This window comes from Eretmochelys imbricata, chromosome 28 (assembly GCF_965152235.1).
Source record: "Eretmochelys imbricata isolate rEreImb1 chromosome 28, rEreImb1.hap1, whole genome shotgun sequence".
NCBI lineage: Eukaryota > Metazoa > Chordata > Testudines > Cheloniidae > Eretmochelys > Eretmochelys imbricata.
This window is the reverse complement of record NC_135599.1, coordinates 1858581-1879018: the sequence shown is the minus strand read 5'-3', so window position 1 is coordinate 1879018 and position 20438 is coordinate 1858581. Positions and strand designations below refer to the sequence as shown.

Below are 20438 nucleotides of genomic sequence, written 5' to 3'. Positions count from 1 at the left end.
AGAGGAAAGAGAGATCCTGAGAACTCACTGCATAGGTGAGGAAACATTAAACCAACTCAGAATCTGTAAGTGTCTGAAGGAAACATCTGGGATGCCTTACAAAGCCCTTGGGAGGTCTTGCGGTTCATTATTGTCCCTAGCAGGGGTTGTATCCTCAGGGTAAATATAGCTCATGGCTTCCTGTAAATCCTAGCAGACACCAGGCCATTGCTTCCTCCCTTCCCCCTTCAAATTTGGATGGGATGTGAAGGCTGAATTGATCCCCCTCCTCTCTCCTATTTGGGGGAAGAGTTTGGGGGAGTTCGGTCCCTGATTTTTATTTGACCTGTCTCCAGCACTTTTTTTGGTTTGATCTTCCCCTTTCCATCCCTGTTTGAGGTTTCTGTCTCTATCACAGCAGGTGATGCAATGGCATGTGAGAAAGAGGAGCAGAATTCTCAGCAGGAAGATGCTGAGCAAGTAGATAAACACAGAGCATTATCACAAAGATCGGAATGGAATGTGTCCAGGAGTCATGAGCAGGGAAAATCCTGTGAGATTCAGCACAGACCAGAGAGAGAGCAGGGAAACCAGCCAGGGGAGAAAGTGGGTAAATGTATTTACTCTCAGGGAACTCAGAAGAACCTCAAGGAAACAACAATCCAGCAGGAAATCCTCATGGGAAAGAGAAAAAATACATGCACTGAGTGTGGGAAAAACTTAAGTGACTACTCAGCCCTTATTAAACATCAGAGAATCCACACAAGAGAGAGGCCCTATCAATGCCGTGAGTGTGGGAAAAACTTCACTCACAGATCAGGCCTTTTCAACATCAGAGAATCCACACAGGGGAGAGGCCTTATGAATGCAGTGAGTGTGGGAAAAGCTTCATTCGGTGCTCACATCTTATTACACATCAGAGAATCCACACAGGAGAGAAACCCAATGAATGCAGTGAGTGTGGGGAGACCTTCAGTCAGCGCTCAAGCCTTGTTAATCATCAGCGAATCCACACAGGGGAGAGGCCCTATGAATGCAGTGAGTGTGGGAAAACCTTCAGTCAACAGTCAAGCCTTGTTAGTCATCAGAGAATCCACACAGGGGAGAGGCCCTATGAATGCAGTGAGTGTGGGAAAACCTTCAGTCAACAGTCAAGCCTTGTTAGTCATCAGAGAATCCACACAGGAGAGAGGCCCTATGAATGCAGTGAGTGTGGAAAAACATTCAATTGCAGCTCACTCCTTATTACCCATCAGAGAATCCACACAGGCGAGAGGCCGTATGAATGCATGGAGTATGGGAAAACCTTCAATCGCAGCTCACACCTTATTACCCATCAGAGAATCCACACAAGGGAGAGGCCCTATGAATGCAGTGTGTGTGGGAAAAGCTTCACTAACAGAGCAGCCCATCTTAATCATCAGAGAATCCACACAGGGGAGAGGCCCTATGAATGCAGTGAGTGTGGGAAAACCTTCATTCGGTGCTCACATCTTATTACACATCAGAGAATGCACACAGGTGAGAAACCCAATGAATGCAGTGAGTGTGGGGAAACCTTCAGTCAGCGCTCAAGCCTTGTTAGTCATCAGCGAATCCACAAAGGGGAGAGGCCCTATGAATGCAGTGAGTGTGGGAAAACCTTCATTCGGTGCTCACATCTTATTACACATCAGAAAATGCACACAGGTAAGAAATGAATGCACCTATGAATGCAGTGAGTGTGGGAAAACTTTTTTTTGGAGCTCAGACCGTGTTAGGCATCAGAAAATCTGCAAGGGAGATCAACACCATAAAAGACTCTAGGGCTATGAAGACTTCTTTTTTTCTTTAATACTTTGGCTGATTCCCACATACTAACCTTTAAAGCTATTTGAAGTGTTGGCAGCACCGTTATACCTCAGCTTGTCCAGAGGAGGGGCCCATTTTTGCCTTTTGCAGTTTTCCTGGTTTGGAGATGGACCCATTAGTCCTTTCTATCAACTCCATTGTCCCATGAGTAATTTGAATATGCCCTTCCTAAAGGGAACCAGGGAGCATCACATTTATCCCATTCCTCCTATTGCAAAGTTATTTAGTCACCAATGATGCAAATAGTATCATAGAATCATAGAATATCAGAGTTGGAAGGGACCTCTGGAGGTCATCTAGTCCAACCCCCTGCCCAGAGCAGGACCGATCCCCAACTAAATTATCCCAGCCAGGGCTTTGTCAAGCCTGACCTTAAAAACTTCTGAGTAAGGGGATTCCACCACCTCCCTAGGTAACGCATTCCAGTGTCTCACCACCCTCCTAGTAAAAAGGTTTTTCCTAATATCCAACCTAAATCTTCCCCACTGCAACTTGAGACCATTACTCCTTGTCCTGTCATCTGCTATCACTAAGAATAGTCTAGATCCATCCTCTTTGGATCCACCTTTCAGGTAGTTGAAAGCAGCTATCAAATCCCCCCTCATTCTTCTCTTCCGCAGACTAAACAATCCCAGTTCCCTCAGCCTCTCCTCATAAGTCTTGTGTTCCAGACCCCTAATCATTTTTGTTGACCTTCGCTGGACTCTCTCCAATTTTTCCACATCCTTCTTGTAGTGGGGGGCCCAAAACTGGAGACAGTACTCCAGATGAGGCCTCACCAATGTCAAATAGAGGGGAACGATCACATCCCTCTATCTGCTGGCAATGCCCCTACTTATACACCCCAAAATGCCATTGGCCTTCTTGGCAACAAAGGCACACTGTAGACTCATATCCAGCTTCTCATCCACTGTAACCCCTAGGTCCTTCTCTGCAGAACAGCTGCCTAGCCATTCGGTCCCTAGTCTGTAGCAGTGCATTGGATTCTTCCGTCCTAAGTGCAGGACTCTGCACTTGTCCTTGTTGAACCTCATCAGATTTCTTTTGGCCCAATCCTCCAATTTGTCTAGGGCCCTCTGTATCCTATCCCTACCCTCCAGCATATCTACCACTCCTCCCAGTTTAGTGTCATCCGCAAACTTGCTGAGGGTGCAATCCACACAATCCTCCAGATCATTAATGAAGATATTGAACAAAACCGGCCCCAGGACCGACCCTTGGGGCACTCCGCTAGATACCGGCTGCCAACTAGACATGGAGCCATTGATCACTACCCGTTGAGCCCGACAATCTAGCCAGCTTTATACCCACCTTGTAGTGCATTCATCCAGCCCATACTTTTTTAAATTGCTGACAAGAATACTGTGGGAGACCGTGTCAAAAGCTTTGCTAAAGTCAAGGAATAACACGTCCACTGCTTTCCCTTCATCCACAGAACCAGTTATCTCATCATAGAAGGCAATTAGATTAGTCAGGCATGACTTGCCCTTGGTGAATCCATGCTAACTGTTCCTGATCACTTTCCTCTCGTCTAAGTGCTTCAGAATTGATTCCTTGAGGACCTGCTCCATGATTTTTCCGGGGACTGAGGTGAGGCTGACTGGCCTGTGTTAGGATATAGATATTCAGGCCTGTCTGCAAAGGCCTGTACTTTAAGAATTTAGGTGTATTCTTATCACTTGGCTAGTTCTAGAGGTATAAAAGAAAGAATCAAAATCACTGTCTGCTGGTGTAAGGGCCTTCTCTTACTATCACAGTCTGAGGCCCTGTTCTTAGGCTAAGGCCTTTGGCTAAGCAGCAGAGGCAGCCATAAGCTAGGAAGCGAACAGTCACATCCTCACATTCCAAACTAGTCACACTGAAATAAGGTGCTGTTGGGCTGTTAGGCACTGTCAGGACAGGATTGTATCCTATCACCTCCAGAGAAAGGGAAGTGCCTAGAAAATGTAAAAGGAAACTTAGTTTGATAGCATCCTGTCTGGCAAGAACTCACTTATCAATAGCTGGGATGTGAAATCCTCACTTCTGTATTGTCTTGTCATTATAGTTCCCACTTTGCTATTGTTTGTCTGTATAATCTCTCTGGTTCTGTGATTGTTCCTGTCTGCTGTATAATTAATTTTGCTGGGTGTAAACTAATTAAGATGGTGGGATATAATTGGTTTCATAATCATGTTACAATATGTTAGGATTGGTTGGTTAAATTTCAGGAAAATGATTGGTTAAGGTATAACTAAGCAGAACTCAAGTTGTATTATATAATCTGTAGTCAGTGAGGAAGTGAGTGGGTGTGGGTGGGAGGGTGGGTGGGGGAGGGAGATGGGAACAGGGAATGGGGGTAAGAAAATTGGAATCATGTTTTGCTAAAGGGGGAAATGGGAACAGGGAATGGGAGTAAGGAAGTTGGAATTATGTTTGGCTAAGGGTAGGAATGGGAACAGGGACACAGGTGTAAGGCTCTGTGGTGTCAGAGCTGGGAAGGAGGATACTAAGGAAGGAAACTGGAATCATGCTTGCTGGAAGTTCACCCCAATAAACATCGAATTGTTTGCACCTTTGGACTTTGGGTACTGTTGCTCTCTGTTCATGCGAGAAGGACCAGGGAAGTAAGTGGGTGAAGGAACAAGCCCCCTAACAGCCTGTAGTTCCCAGGATCCTCCTTCTTCCCTTTTTTAAAGATTGGCACTTTATTAGCCTTTTTCCAGTCGTCCAGGACTTCCCCCGATCGCCATGAGTTTTCAAAGATAATGGCCAATGGCTCTACAATCACATCCGCCAATTCCTTTAGCACTCTCGGATGCAACGCATCCGGCCCCATGGACTTGTGCACGTCCAGCTTTTCTAAATAGTCCTGAACCACTTCTACCTTCACAGAGGGCTAGCCACCTCCTCCCCATGCTGTGCTGCCCAGTGCAGTAGTCTGGAAGCTGACCTTGTTCGTGAAGACAGAGGCAAAAAAAGCATTGAGTACATTAGCTTTTTCCACATCCTCTGTCACTAGGTTGCCTCCCTCATTCAGTAAGGGGCCCACACTTTCCTTGGCTTTCTTCTTGTTGCCAACATACCTAAAGAAACCCTTCTTGTTACTCTTAACATCTCTTGCGAGCTGCAACTCCAGGTGTGATTTAGCCTTCCTGATTTCACTCCTACATGCCTGAGCAATATTTTTATACTCATCCCTGGTCATTTGTCCCAATCTTCCACTTCTTGTAAGCCTCTTTTTTGTGTTTAAGATCAGCAAGGATTTCACTCTTAAGCCAAGCTGGTCGCCTGCCATATTTACTATTCTTTCTACACATCGGGATGGTTTGTCCCTGTAACCACAATAAGGATTCTTTAAAATACAGCCAGCTCTCCTGGACCCCTTTCCCCCTCGTGTTATTCTCCCAGGGGATCCTGCCCATCAGTTCCCTGAGGGAGTCAAAGTCTGCTTTTCTGAAGTCCCGGGTCCGTATTCTGCTGCTTTCCTTTCTTCCTTGTGTCAGGATCCTGAACTCAACCATCTCATGGTCAGTGCCTCCCAGGTTCCCATCCACTTTTGCTTCCCCTACTAATTCTTCCCGGTTTGTGAGCAGCAGGTCAAGAAGAGCTCCGCCCCTGGTTGGTTCCTCCAGCACTTGCACCAGGAAATTATCCCCTACAGTTTCCAAAAACTTCCTGGATTGTCTGTGCACCGTTGTATTGCTCTCCCAGCAGATATCAGGATGATTGAAGTCGCCCATGAGAACCAGGCCGTGCGATCTAGTAGCTTCTGCGACTTGCCGGAAGAAAGTCTCGTCCACCTCATCCCTGTGGTCCGGTAGTCTATAGCAGACTCCCACCACGACATCGCCCTTGTTGCTCACACTTCTAAACTTAATCCAGAGACTCTCAGGTTTTTCAGCAGTTTCATACTTGAGCTCTGAGCAGTCATACTGCTCCCTTACATACAGTGCGACTCCCCCACCTTTTCTGGCCTCCTTGTCCTTCCTGAACAGTTCATACCCATCCATGACAGTACTCCAATCGTGAGTTATCCCACCAAGTCTGTTATTCCAGTCACATCATAATTTCCTGACTTTGCCAGGACCTCAGTGCCAGTTGTTCTCACATTGATCTGGGTTGTGCTGAAAAGCCGTTATATTGGGAACTTTTAAAATTATATTTAAATGAAGAGGAGCAGGGTAAGGGAAAAAAGTGTCATTTGAACCTCTGTGAAGCTGGGAGGAGACGGGGTGTCTCAGAGATTCGCTCCTTCCCCATCACTCCAGAACTGTTAATTTCTGCATGGCTCAAACAGGAGGTATCTTCATCACATTCTATCCCTCCACTTTTCAAAGTGTCATGTGATGAAGTGTTCTCAGCTGTCTGTGCTTGGAGATGATGTTTTACTTCTTTAATCCTATATCAGAGTCACTATGACCAGAGATGAAAGTGTCAAAGACCTGGAAGGGGAATTCAAATGGATCCCAAACACAGTGTGATCATTTGGAGTTTAAATCCCACGTTCCATCTATTGGTAAAGCCACTTCTGGCAAGGTGGCTGTTTTTTCCCCCATTATGGGGATGTTAGGATACTAAAAATTTTGTAAATAACATAACTGACCATTGAGACAGTGCTGAGTGAAGCAGGTTTGAATGGATCAGAGGAGAATGTGATGAGAGAATCTCTTGTCCTGATTCTGAATAATCAGATGTAACCTGCTCTGGAATTTCACTTGACATTTTCATTGTCATGTATTCTTTCTCTCTGTGATGTGGATTTTTCTTTCCTAAAGGCTGTTTGGCCACCCAGTTGGATATTAGTTCAGTTTGATAGGATGTAGCTCAGATTCATAGGAGAATTTAAGACAAACGACCATTTACTAAAGTCATCATTTCTCACTTCAGCTTTGCTCAGATTCATAGGAGAATTTAAGACAAACGACCATTTACTAAAGTCATCATTTCTCACTTCAGCTTTGCTTTTTCCCCATCCCTCCATGATGACATGGAGACAGTTCAAGTGCAGTTCGGTCAACAGGACAGAACTCTCCAATTTACTGACATGCCAACAAAGTAACAGCCGTGATTTAAAATCTCCGCTCGGAAATGGTGAACAACAGCAGAACCCCAACTAATTGAAGGACGTGCATATGGTCACAGTGTAGTTCAATTGTTGAAGTCAATATTGACACAGATGATCTGGGGAGAGAATTCCATGGTAAGTGATTTTGAACTAGGCAAAATGCCCATATGTTTCGTTCCCAAAGCATTTGTAACCCAGGCTCCACAGAAGATCTCTCATAGCTAATCCTATGGTATGGGAGATGCTGCCCTTCATGACGCAGATGTTGTAGAAATAGAAGTGGGGGGTTTGTTGAATATCCTTTGTAGGTGCTAAAAATGTGTATAAAATGAAATCAGTGTGGGAAATCTAATAGCTGCAGAAAAATAGCTGTTTTTAATAGAAACTGCAGCTCTGATAACTAACAGAGATTCTGATCCAGGCCTGTATCCAGTTCCTTGCCCAGTTTTTCTTTAATTTGGTGGCACAGTTCCAGGCATGTTTCGGGAAGCCATTCCTCACTAACACTGCTGAGATTTGGAGTAGTTTTGTAAAGGATTCTACTTCAGAGAAGTGTAAATTTACCCTAACAAAGGCCAAGGATTTGGAAAGAACTGGGGTTGAAAGAATCCACACCAGTTCTTGGTTTCCATCCCAGTAAAGGAAGCGATGGTGACCAATGACCCAAGGAAAATTGTTTGTACAACTCCACTTACTAGTTCAGTGTCACTGATTACCGTTCCAAAGGATGCCAGGGTTAGACTGAGAACAATCATCCTTCATTGTTTGGATCCAAAGAGAGAGTGCTTCATAGGACATTCCTTCCCCGTGGATCCCAAACTGGCTACCTGAGTGGGTAACAAGGACTTTCAGGCTGTAGAAATGATGGAAACCAATGAGGCAACGATCGTGTCAGGCTCCAATTTCAGAGTTCCGGATACTCGCATGCTGAGTCCTGATTCTCTGGTTTTGTGTCTGACGCGACGGCTACACAATAAAGCTGATGTTGGCGCAGCTGCACCAATGTAGCTGTGCTGGTCTAGCATTGTTATTACAGATGCTCTCTGCCAAGGAGAGAGATCTCTCCCGTCCGACTTGATTAGTCCAGGCCCCGCAAGCGGCGGTGGCTGTGTTGGCAGGAGAAGCGCTCCCGCTGACGTAGCGCCATCTACACAAGGGCCTAGGGCTGTGTAACTACGTAGCTCAGCGGTGTGGATTTTTCACACCCCTGAGCAAAATAGGAATACTGATAAATGTCTTTAGTGTAGACCAGACGTCAGTTTTCTCTTGTGTTTTATGCATTTACATCACTTCTCCTCTACCTCCTCCTACTTTGAAAGATTAAAAAGTGTGAAAAGAGAGGTATTTTTCCTCATGATGCAAACATTCCCACCTAGGAGACCCCTTCCACCAATGCACATGGCAGAAGAACCAGAGATATACGAACTCACAGAAGTGGTTCAGACCTACGTTGGGACAAACCACAACTTGAGCCAAGTTCAGTTGTTGGCAATGGGGATTAAAAGAAAACTAACATATATGAGAAGAATTTGTGATCTTTGAATATGTTGTTGTTACCAATGAAAATGAAATTATAGCTGAAGTTATTGGCTAAAGAGTAAGAGACTAATTGTGTGATAATCTGAAATATTTTGGAAAACTGAAAATTGTCTTGTTTTTTGTTTTGTCAAACAGGAAATGATGGCTAATCTTGAAAAGTTACTTTGATTTAATTTACCCCCTGTAGTGTAAGGAGTTCTGGTAGAAAATCTCACTCCAAAGGTTGGGGTGGGAGAATGTGTGTGAGAAATAGTGTATAAGAGAATATTGGCCCAGTATAGATTTTAATTTTTTGTATTTCAAATAGAACTTATTTTGCTTAGCTTCAAAGTCAATTTCTATTAAAAGGAAAATTACTTGAGCAGACAAGTTGTATAACTTTTTACCCACTTAGACTGTAGGGTCACTGACTTCCTCACTTCTCTAATTTTCAAAGGAAAGGCATGACATCTGTCACAGGATGTGTCCAGCAGCTAGGAAAGCTGCAATCGTCAACCGTCCACATCAAGGAAAAGGGTGAAGTCCATTGCCTTTCAGGTCAAAAAGCCATCTAAAGGCTGGTCTATGCTGAAAAGCTATGTTGACATAGCCACATCTCTCGGGTGTGTGAAAAATCCACTCCACTGAGAGAAGTAGTTACTGTGAGCTGAGCCCCAGTGTAGACAGTGTTAGGTTGTCAGAAGAATACTTCCAGTGTTTGAAGTGTAGACAGAGCCTTAGACAGATTGATCCCCTATGGGAAGCAAGTCATGACATCAATTCCGATCTTGACCTTTCTTTCTGTATGTGAGAAAGCTACTAGCATGGAGGCTGAGCCAGCTGTCCAGTCGCCTGGTTCATCAGCTGTAGCTACAGCTCTTAGTACCTATCCATCCAAAGACTGAGAGAAATAGAGAGTTCCAACCGTTATCATTTTAGTATCTTATTGTGCTGGCCTTTCTATTATATCAGGGTGTGACTGTATATCTCAGTATAGCTCATGCATGTGTGACAAAAGCTCATTGGTGCCAATTGCCAAATGGGTCACTGTTGTTCACAAGCAACTTCTGTATCAGACCTGAGAAACTTGCCGCACCTAATACACTGATTTTATGATATTTATCCAGGAAGCATAGCAGTGAGATCTCTAATGAAAACTTGTAAATTATTGTTACTCGTAATCACTGCAAGAGGTGTGTACGAGTCATACTGAAGGAGTAATGTAAGTACATGGAAAGTTATGCCCATATGGTATTGTCATGAAAGTGAGTCACCCCAGTCATAGGTCTTGGTGGGAATGGCCCATCCAGTGGGAGGGAATTGTCACCCCCTGCCTTGCTAGCTAGTTATGCAATGTATTGCTCCATTGTCAACCTTTGCACCAACCCAGAAAAGCCAACGGAAAACCATCAAAGATAAACTATAGACATCGAAACCCTGTGGAAGTGACAAGGACAATATGACAATGAGGAGATCGTCCTTTCTGTGAATGAAGACAAAAAACTGATTCACTTTATAAAAGCGGGGAGAAAAATACTCTGGATCCATTCACCAAGGAGATCCCTGACGACCAGTGGTGCTTCATGAAAGGCAAGGCCCTGGCTCCTAGGGACTAGCAATCACTGCAATAGACTGAAATGTGAGGTGAGACTCTACTTAGCTAGGAAAGGTAACTATTAAATAGTGTAGGTTGCATTTTGTTGTTTTGTTTTGTTTGTAACTGTTTCCATCACTTACATTTGTTTCTGTTTAAATCTTTATTCCTTGCTGAATAAATTTCCGTTTGTTCAATAACTGTGCTGTGTGTGATGCAGGAGCAGTGGTCTACAGTAAAACTGGTAACCTAGGATGTACCATTGCTTCGGGCAGAGAGGATCTGGGATTTCTCTGAGTATCTGGTGATTGGGGCTGGACACACTGAAGGAACTTAGGGGTTAGGGTGCCTCTATTGTCAACTGGCAGGGCTGCTGTAGCTCAGAGGAGGGTGCTTGAGTGGCTGACAGGCTGGGTGAGTTCGGTCGTGAAAATCCAGCTGCCAAAGGCAAAAGTCCCTCTTACTAGTGGCAGGTGGCAACAAGGAGGCTCACAGCCTTCAGCACCCTGAGAAGGGTCACAATGTGCATCTATTTTGATCCACCTGTCAAATCCACACAGGGAAAGCACCCTATAGAATAGTTCCCTGACTCAAAATAGCCCTAAAACTCTGCCCTATGAAATCATGGAACATGTGCTTTTCCCTCTGTGAAAGCACTGGAGGGTAGGGATTGGGTCCAGAGTGACCTAGACAAATTGGAGCATTGGGCCAAAAGAAATCTGATGAGGTTCACCAAGGACAAGTGCAGAGTCTTGCACTTAGGATGGAAGAATCCCATGCACCGCTACAGGCTGGGGACTGACTGGCTAAGCAGCAGTTCTGCAGAAAAGGACCTGGGGATTACAGTGGATGAGAAGCTGGATATGAGTCAACAGTGTGCCCTTGTTGCCAAGAAGGCTAATGGCATATTGGGCTGCATTAGGAGTGATGCCAGCAGATCTAGGGAAGTGATTATTCCCCTCTATTTGGCATTGGTGAGGCCACACCTGGAGTACTGCGTCCAGTTTTGGGCCCCCCATTACAGAAAGGATGTGGACAAATTGGAGAGAGTCCAGCAGAGGGCAACAAAAATGATTAGGGGGCTGGGGCACATGACTTACGAGGAGAGGCTGAGGGAACTGGGCTTATTTAGTCTGCAGAAGAGAAGAGTGAGGGGGGATTTGATAGCAGCCTTCAACTACCTGAAGGGGGGTTCCAAAGAGGATGGAGCTCGGCTGTTCTCAGTGGTAGCAGATGACAGAACAAGGAGCAATGGTCTTAAGTTGCAATGGGGGAGGTCTAGGTTGGATATTAAGAAAAACTATTTCACTGGGAGGGTGGTGAAGCACTGGAATGGGTTCCCTAGGGAGGTGGTGGAATCTCCATCCTTAGAGGTTTTTAAGGCTCTGTTTGATAAAGCCCTGGCTGGGATGATTTAGTTGGGGTTGGTCCTGCTTTGAGCAGGGGGTTGGACTTGATGACCTCCTGAGTAGGTGCAAGTGGTCCCTAAATGTTTCTTTGTGTGCACATCTGTACAGATGCTGGGAATGGGTGACAGGGGATGGATCACTTGATGGTTACCTGTTCGATTCATTCCATCTGAAGCACCTGGCATTGGCCACTGTTGGAAGACAGGACATTGGGCTAGATGGACCATTGGTCTGACCCAGGATGGCTGTTATGTTTTATGTACAGGAATGAGGGACTTACAAAGCAGAAATGGAGGGAAGAGTATCTAAATTTAAATCAGTTTTAGAGAGAAATGTGTTCAAACACACTGAGACTCAAAATATAGAAGAAATAACAAGTGATCCCCAGCTCCTTCCCCCAAGTTCCTCTCTGTGGATTAGCTGCCAACAGCTGCAGCTGCTGCTCTGAGGGGAGCGGTATAAGCTATCTGCCTGTGGGTGCAGCCCACCAGCTGGTTCTTCTGGGACAGATGGTAAGTTGCTGGGCAGGGATGCTGCACCGGCTGGGGTATGAAATATGAACAGGGATCTAAGGACTCTACAGTGGCCTCCAGTGAGGGTCAAGGATGCTGAGGCAGTGGAAACTCAGTATCACAGTCATCAAGATTCAAAGCCGCTTTGAGATGGAAAGGAGGGGGAGGACTTGTGTTCTCTGTGGAAAGGGTCTCCAGAAACTGGTATTTCCAGCTGCATTAGAGTCATAAAAGAGAAGGAAGAGTTAATGTCTTAGAAAAGTCTGTGTGTGTGTGAGTGTGTGTGTGTGTTAGATGGGTAGGAGGGTTTCCAGAAATCAGTTTGCTCCAGTCTCTTTTTTCTGGGATTTCCCTTAGAAAAAGATGAAGCAGGGAGCAGACTGTCTGCCCTCTCTGAGGCTCAAACTCAGGACCTTCAGATTATAAGACTGACACACTGCCAACTGCACTAAGAAAGGCTTTTGGCTAAGTGCATGTAGGACCCTCCTACACCAGTGATGAGCAGGGAAGGAGCCAGGGGAGTGCTGGAAGAAGCAAGGAGATCTGGTGCCCAGACACCTTTCCTGGCAGCTTTCTCAGCAACAAACAAACCAACTCCCCCTGCCACTGAACAATCCACCTGGGACTAAGAGCAGCACTGGGGGGCTTTCTCCTTGCCACTTCTGCTGGCATTGGCAGGCATCCTGGAATCCTTTCTAGAAGAGAATTGAGAACTGAGTTGGGAAAACCAGTTTGAAAACAGGAAGCCCAGGTTTACACTCATTTATTTATAATATTAAATAATCCTTTGATTCTAGTGTCACAATCACTACAATTGCTTCAGCCTGACAATTTCCCAAAGGGAAAACTTAACTTCTCTCTAAAGAGAGTTGAGAGAAAACACTTTTCAGGGTCCAAGAGAGACAACGCAGGTGAGGGTAAGAGTTTGTAGTGGACCAACCTCTGCTGGTGAAAGAGAAAAGCTTTGGAGCTAACCCAGAACACTTCTTCAGTTCTGTGTAGCCTGAAAGGTTGTCTCTTCCATAAACAGCAGTTAGAATATAAGAGTGGCCATACTGGATCAGACTAGTTCATCTAGCCCACTATCCTGTTTTCCAATGGTGACCAATGCCAGGCACCCCAGAGGGAATAAAAAGAACAGGTAATCAGCAAGTGATCCATCCCCAGTTGCCCATTACCAACTTCTGGCAAACCGAGGCTAGGGACACCATCGCTGCCCATCCTGGCTAATAGCTATCGATGGACCTCTCCTCCATGCACTTCTATAGTTCTTTTTTGAACTCTGTTCTAGACTTGGCCTTCACAACATTCTCTGGCAGAGAGTTCCCCAGGTTAACTGCATTGTGTGAGCACCCATGGCCCTCTGTGGAGCTGCCCTTCTCCTTCCCGTTCAATGATCTCATCTTTCATTCACTCCAGCATTTTTCTTTTCATCATCAGTGTTAGGGGGATTATCCCTTCACCCACTTACTTCCCTGGTCCTTCACAGAATCATAGAATATCAGGGTTGGAAGGGACCTCAGGAGGTCATCTAGTCCAACCCCATGCTCAAAGCAGGACCGATCCCCAATTAAATCATCCCAGCCAGGACTTTGTCAAGCCTGACCTTAAAAACTTCTAAGGAAGGAGATTCCACCACCTCCCTAGGTAACGCATTGCAGTGTTTCACCATTCTCCGAGTGAAAAAGTTTTTCCTAATATCCAACCTTAATCTCCCCCACTGCAACTTGAGACCATTACTTCTTGTCCTGTCATCTTCTACCACTGAGAATAGTCTAGATCCATCCTCTTTGGAACCACCTTTCAGGTAGTTGAAAGTAGCTATCAAATCCCCCCTCATTCTTCTCTTCCGTAGACTAAACAATCCCAGTTCCCTCAGCCTCTCCTCATAAGTCGTGTTCCAGTCCCCTAATTATTTTTGTTGCCCTCCGCTGGACTATCTCCAATTTATCCACATCCTTCTTGTAGGGGCCCAAAACTGGACACAGTACTCCAGATGAGGCCTCACCAAAGTTCAATAGAGGGGAACGATAATGTCCCTCGATCTGCTCGCTATGCCCATACTTATACATCCCAAAATGCCATTGGCCTTCTTGGCAACAAGGGCACAGTGTTGACTCATATCCAGCTTCTCGTGCACTGTAACCCCTAGGTCCTTCTCTGCAGAACTGCTGCCGAGCCATTCGGTCCCTAGTCTGTAGCGGTGCATTGGATTCTTCCGTCCTAAGTGCCGGACTCTGCACTTGTCCTTGTTGAACCTCATCAGATTTCTTTTGGCCCAATCCTCCAATTTGTCTAGGGCCCTCTGTATCCTATCCCTACCCTCCAGCGTATCTACCTCTCCTCCCAGTTTAGTATCATCCGCAGATTTGCTGAGAGTGCAATCCACACCATCCTCCAGATCATTTATGAAGATATTGAACAAAACCGGCCCCAGGACCGACCCTTGGGGCACTCCGCTAGATACCGGCTGCCAACTAGACATGGAGCCATTGATCACTACCCGTTGAGCCTGACAATCTAGCCAACGTTCTACCCACCTTGTAGTGCATCCATCCAGCCCATACTTCTTTCACTTGCTGACAAAAATACTGTGGGAGACCGTGTCAAAAGCTTTGCTAAAGTCGAGGAATAACACGTTCACTGCTTTCCCTTCATCCACAGAACCAGTTATCTCATCATAGAAGGCGATTAGATTAGTCAGGCATGACTTTCCCTTGGTGAATCCATGCTGACTGTTCCTGATCACTTTCCTCTCGTCTAAGTGCTTCAGAATTGATTCCTTGAGGACCTGCTCCATGATTTTTCCGGGGACTGAGGTGAGGCTGACCGGCCTGTAGTTCCCAGGATCCTCCTTCTTCCCTTTTTTAAAGATGGGCAGTACATTAGCCTTTTTCCAATCTTCCGGGGCTTCCCCCGATCGCCATGAGTTTTCAAAGATAATGGCCAATGGCTCTGCAATCATATCCGCCAATTCCTTTAGCACTCTCGGATGCAACGCATCCGGCCCCATTGACTTGTGCACGTCCAGCTTTTCTAAATAGTCCCGAACCACCTCTTTCTCCACAGAGGGCTGGCCATCTATTCCCCATGTTGTGATGCCCAGCGCAGCAGTCTGGGAGCTGACCTTGTTAGTGAAGACAGAGGCAAAAAAAGCATTGAGTACGTTAGCTTTTTCCACATCCTCTGTCATTAGGTTGCCTCCCTCATTTAGTAAGGGGCCCACACTTTCCTTGGCTTTCTTCTTGTTGCCAACACACCTGAAGAAACCCTTCTTGTTACTCTTAACATCTCTTGCGAGCTGCAACTCCAGGTGTGATTTAGCCTTCCTGATTCCATTCGTACATGCCCGAGCAATATTTATATACTCATCCCTGGTCATTTGTCCAATCTTCCTTTTCTTGTAAGCCTCTTTTTTGTGTTTAAGATCAGCAAAGATTTCACTCTTAAGCCAAGCTGGTCGCCTGCCATATTTACTATTCTTTCTACACATCGGGATGGTTTGTCCCTGTAACCACAATAAGGATTCTTTAAAATACAGCCAGCTCTCCTGGACTCCTTTCCCCCCCCATGTTATTCTCCCAGGGGATCTTGCCCATCAGTTCCCTGAGGGAGTCAAAGTCTGCTTTTCTGAAGTCCCGGGTCCGTATTCTGCTGCTTTCCTTTCTTCCTTGTGTCAGGATCCTGAACTCGACCATCTCACAGTCAGTGCCTCCCAGGTTTCCATCCACTTTTGCTTCCCCTACTAATTCTTCCCGGTTTGTGAGCAGCAGGTCAAGAAGAGCTCCACCCCTAGTTGGTTCCTCCAGCACTTGCACCAGGAAATTATCCCCTACGCTTTCCAAAAACTTCCTGGATTGTCTGTGCACCGCTGTATTGCTCTCCCAGCAGATATCAGGATGATTGAAGTCGCCCATGAGAACCAGGGCGTGCGATCTAGTAGCTTCTGCGACTTGCCGGAAGAAAGCCTCGTCCACCTCATCCCTGTGGTCCGGTGGTCTATAGTAGACTCCTACCACAACATCACCCTTGTTGCTCACACTTCTAAACTTAATCCAGAGACTCTCAGGTTTTTCAGCAGTTTCATACTTGAGCTCTGAGCAGTCATACTGCTCCCTTACATGCAGTGCAACTCCCCCACCTTTTCTGGCCTCCCTGTCCTTCCTGAACAGTTTATACCCCTCCATAACAGTACTCCAGTCATGCGAGTTATCCCACCAAGTCTCCGTTATTCCAGTCACATCGTAATTCCCTGACTTTGCCAGGACCTCCAGTTCTCCCTGCTTGTTTCCAAGGCTTTGTGCATTTGTATATAGGCACTTGAGATAACCCGCTGATCTCCCCTTGTTCTCAGTATGAGGCAGGAGCCCTCCCCTCTTACACGCTCCTGCTCGTGCTTCCTCCCGGTATCCCGCTTCCCCACTTACCTCAGGGCTTTGGTCTCCTTCCCCCAGTGAACCTAGTTTAAAGCCCTCCTCACTAGGTTAGCCAGCCTGCTCGCAAAGATGCTCTTCCCTCTCTTCGTTAGGTGGAGCCCGTCTCTGCCTAGCACTCCTCCTTCTTGGAACACCATCCCATGGTCAAAGAATCCAAAGCCTTCTCTCCGACACCACCTGCGTAGCCATTCATTGACTTCCATTGACGGTCTCTACCCTGGCCTTTTCCTACCACGGGGAGGATGGACGAGAATACTACTTGCGCCTCAAACTCCTTTATCCTTCTTTCCAGAGCCACATAGTCTGCAGTGATCTGCTCAAGGTCATTCTTGGCAGTATCATGGGTACCCACGTGGAGAAGCAGGAAGGGGTAGCGATCCGAGGGCTTGATGAGTCTCGGCAGTCTCTCCGTCACATCACGAATCTTAGCCCCTGGCAAGCAGCAGACTTCTCTGTTTTCCCGGTCAGGGCAGCAGATAGATGATTCAATCCCCCTGAGGAGAGAGTCCCTGACCACCATCACCTGCCTCCTTCTCTTGGGAGTGGTGGTTGTGAAACCCCCAACCTTAGGACAGTGCATCTCATGCCTTTCAAATGGTGGAGTCTCCTTCTGCTTTCTCCCCCCAGACATATCATCTGGGCCACTCCCCGCAATGGTACCTGTGGAGAGAGCATGAAAACGGTTACTTACCTGTGTCCACATTGCTGGTACATGGACGTTCCCCCTTCTTCTTCTGGAGGTCACATGTTGCCAGATTTCTTCACCGTCCTCCTGTCCGTGCTGCTCAGCCTGCTCTGAATCTTCAGAACCTTGTGCCTGTAGAAGTATATCCTGACGTCTGTCCAGGAAATCTTCAGTTTCTCTTATGCAACACAGGGTCGATACCTGTTGCTCCAGACCCTGAACCTTCTCTTGCAATATGGAAACCCGGTTGCACTTTGTACAGACAAAGTCGCTTCTGTCCTCTGGAAGAAAGACAAACATGGCACATCCAGTGCAGGTCACAACAGTTGAACACTCCCCATCCATATTACCTTCCTACTATGAGATTCCTCAGGAGATGCAGTAATTACTCAGAGAAGTCGTTAGGGTGTAAGCCTCAGTGGGCTCACTCCAGGCAAACTCCCAGGCAAACTCCTGCTGTTTGCTGCTCTGCTGTCCCCCGCTGCTCAGCTGGCTCCCTGCCGCTCAGCTGGTTCGTGGAGCGCCGGCTTTTTTTAAACAGCCAGGCTCACCTGAAACAAGCACTCCCAACTCCCGCCCTTTTCAGCCAACCAATCAAACACTCACTCAAACTTTCAAGCTCAAACTTTCAATGAATGGGATTCTTCTGGCCTAAGTATAGGACTCTGCACTTGTCCTTGTTGAACCTCATCAGATTTCTTTAAGCTTCATGAGAAGCCCATTCCCTTCTCTGAGGGCCAATCGTGCTCTCCTGGATTAAAACATCTGAAGGGCTGGATGTGGCCCCCAGACTATAGTTTGCCCACCCCTGAAATAGCCCCATGGTGGGACAATATCCTCATGATTAAGAGCAAAGGACTCAGGCTGAGAACCGATTTAACTCCCCTTATCTGGGATTTAACAAATTGTCTTCCATGGAGACACTGGGAACTTGTGACATTGATCCAGACTCGGGGGGTTCAGGCTGCTTTAATCTTGGTAAAAATATGAACTTGATTCCAAGAAGGGAAAGAGGAGAAGCTGACTTTGGTCCCAGGCTGGGGTCTCCTGGATGGTGGGAAACATTCTTTGTTGCTGCCAGGGGACAGCAGGGAACTGGCGACATCCCAGGGCTGGGATGAAAGGGGAATGCTGCATGGACTTTATTATACAGGCCCCAGCCTGCTTCTCAGAGCCCACAGGAGACAGTCTAGGGAAGGATGAGTCATTTCACCCTGCATTCTCAGGAGAAGCCAGTGGCCATCCTTGAACAGACACACAGGAGAGTAACCACGGCAGTTCTGTGGAGAGCTCTGGCTCCCAGGGGATCCAGCTAGAAGAGGGAGTGCTGGGGGCCAGACCAGTGGGGCTGTCACAGGTGGCTTTGCCAGGGGAGAGGCTCTAGGTCACATGTGGGAGGGGAGGGGGGGGCAGTAGGGGCTACAGGATGTGGCGGGGAAAGGTTAAAATGAAACTGTACAAAAAAACCTCCCCCTTTGCTCCAGCTAAAGGCCCTACTTTGGCCTCTCCCCCTTTCATGAAAACCTCCATCTCTACCCTGGCTCTCAGAAATCCCCCTCTCTCCCATGGGTATTTTCACGGTTTCTTCCTTTTTTCATGGTCTTGTACAAATATTTTTGCCATGGAAATGATCAAGTACATTTAAAATGAGAAAAACAATCAAACAGCACATCTGTATCTCCTTCACCAGGCATGGTGTCATGTCTGAATTTTTCTACTGAAAAGTCTCGGCAGGCAGAGTCACCCCTACATTTACTGCAAATCAGGCCCAGGACTTGCACCCAGCAGTTCTTGGGGCTGGGGGACAGAACTGAGCTTCACTGGCATGAATGAGGGAAATGGGTGGGAGTGAGCTATCTGGGGAATATTTTAATCCTCTATGTATATATTTTTTGTGGGATTAAATCAATGCAGCTTCCAATCCTCGCACTCTCCCAAGGAAATAACGTTTCTGTGCAAAGTACCCAAAACTTTTAACAATAAGAAGTGAAAATAAATCGGCCACACGATGGCACCAGAACCTAAGAAATAAGAAGCCATACGTTTCTTCAATGTGCATTGATGCTGAAAAGGGACGTGTTTTTTCTTTAACTCCCAGCCCCCCCTACTCTAACCTACTAGGCCCCACTCTCCTCCCACTGCCAGGAATAAAACCCAGGAGTCCTGAATCCCATCTCCCCTGCTCTAGCCCACGAGACCCACTCCATGTGACAAAGGAGGGGCTCAGAGACTCCTGTGCTGTCCCCTTGTCTCCCTGTCTGCGTTGTACTTGAAACCCAATGGGGTTTCCTTGGGCAGTTTTGAATCTCGCACCCAGGAAGGAGGTGATTTTAGGTGCAGGTTCCAAACAGCGCAATGAACCAGCCGGATGGGGCAGCAGGTATCGTGTCAGAGTCATTTAAATAATCAGCAACGTACTTCAGGGAAACCATTATTGATGAAGTGTCAATGGAAGGTTGGAATCTGGTCGTGTCAGTGTCACATTAGAGGGTGCTGTGATGGCTTTAAATTTGTCATCCAAACCTAGCCGCCCCCTAGCACAGGTTTTAACTTCTTCTTCTCTTACCGTTGCTCAGTATCAGAGAAGGGGAGAGAGAGTGAGCGATAGAAACAGAGACCTAGTGACTGAAGCAAACATTTCTTTGCTCCTTGCTTGGCTCTGTCAGCTGCTTGGGTACAAACTCACCCACCACCCACTGTCTCTCCAGGCTTCAATGGGCAGGAAGAGCTCAGCTGTGAATGGGACTTGGGGAGCTTGGGACGTTACTGTGAGCTGGGACCCCAGACTCACTCCCCATCCAGCTCCATCCTGTCCTGTGCACCCCAAACTCTTCCCCTGTGTGATTCCTGCTTCAGCTCAAATTCCCCAAGACCTCCAGTTCAGTTGAAGACGAGCCGCCAGAGGGGAAGGACATCTCCCATCCGTGACTGGGGCTTGGACCTGACAGCGCCTGAGACCTGGAGGGACTGCCAGAGCTGCCAGTCACACCAAGGAATTGCTGGGGCTGCCCTTGACTGTTTACACTGGCGAGACAAACAACGACCCTGGGATCCACGTAACCCCCTCCCCCCGAACAGGAGAGTAGGAAGTAGCACAGGGGAGCCAAATAAAGCTCAGCTGTGTTGGTGACTGATGGCTGGCCAGCATGTTGTGCCCGGATTTCCCCACTGACCCAGTGGTGGAATACTCCACTATTGTTAAGGCCCAGGGCTGGGACATGGTGTAGTCGGGTGGCCCCGCATCCCCTGCCATCCCACCCCTGGGGTGGCAATCTCCCCAGCATAGGCCAAGAGACCTGTGTTTGTCAGCAGTCCGCCAGAGCCAGGTCCTCCATCTGTTTGCTGCTCTGCCCTGTTTGAGTGTCTGGGCATATAAACTCATTACTGCACTGTCCTGACTACAGACC

The 20438-nt window shown here is 47.0% G+C and overlaps 1 non-coding gene and 1 pseudogene across 2 annotated transcripts; one reads left to right on the top strand and one right to left on the bottom strand.

The window, feature by feature from the left end:
* Positions 1-471: 471 nt before the first annotated feature.
* On the top strand, positions 472-7629 carry LOC144258317 (uncharacterized; annotated as a pseudogene). Its single transcript, XR_013344658.1, has 2 exons — positions 472-1668; positions 6810-7629. The product of XR_013344658.1 is annotated as an uncharacterized LOC144258317 (transcript).
* Positions 7630-12295: 4666 nt separating this feature from the next.
* Positions 12296-12369, bottom strand: TRNAI-UAU (transfer RNA isoleucine (anticodon UAU)). The gene has a single exon. It is a non-coding gene; the product is annotated as a tRNA-Ile (tRNA).
* Positions 12370-20438: the final 8069 nt, after the last annotated feature.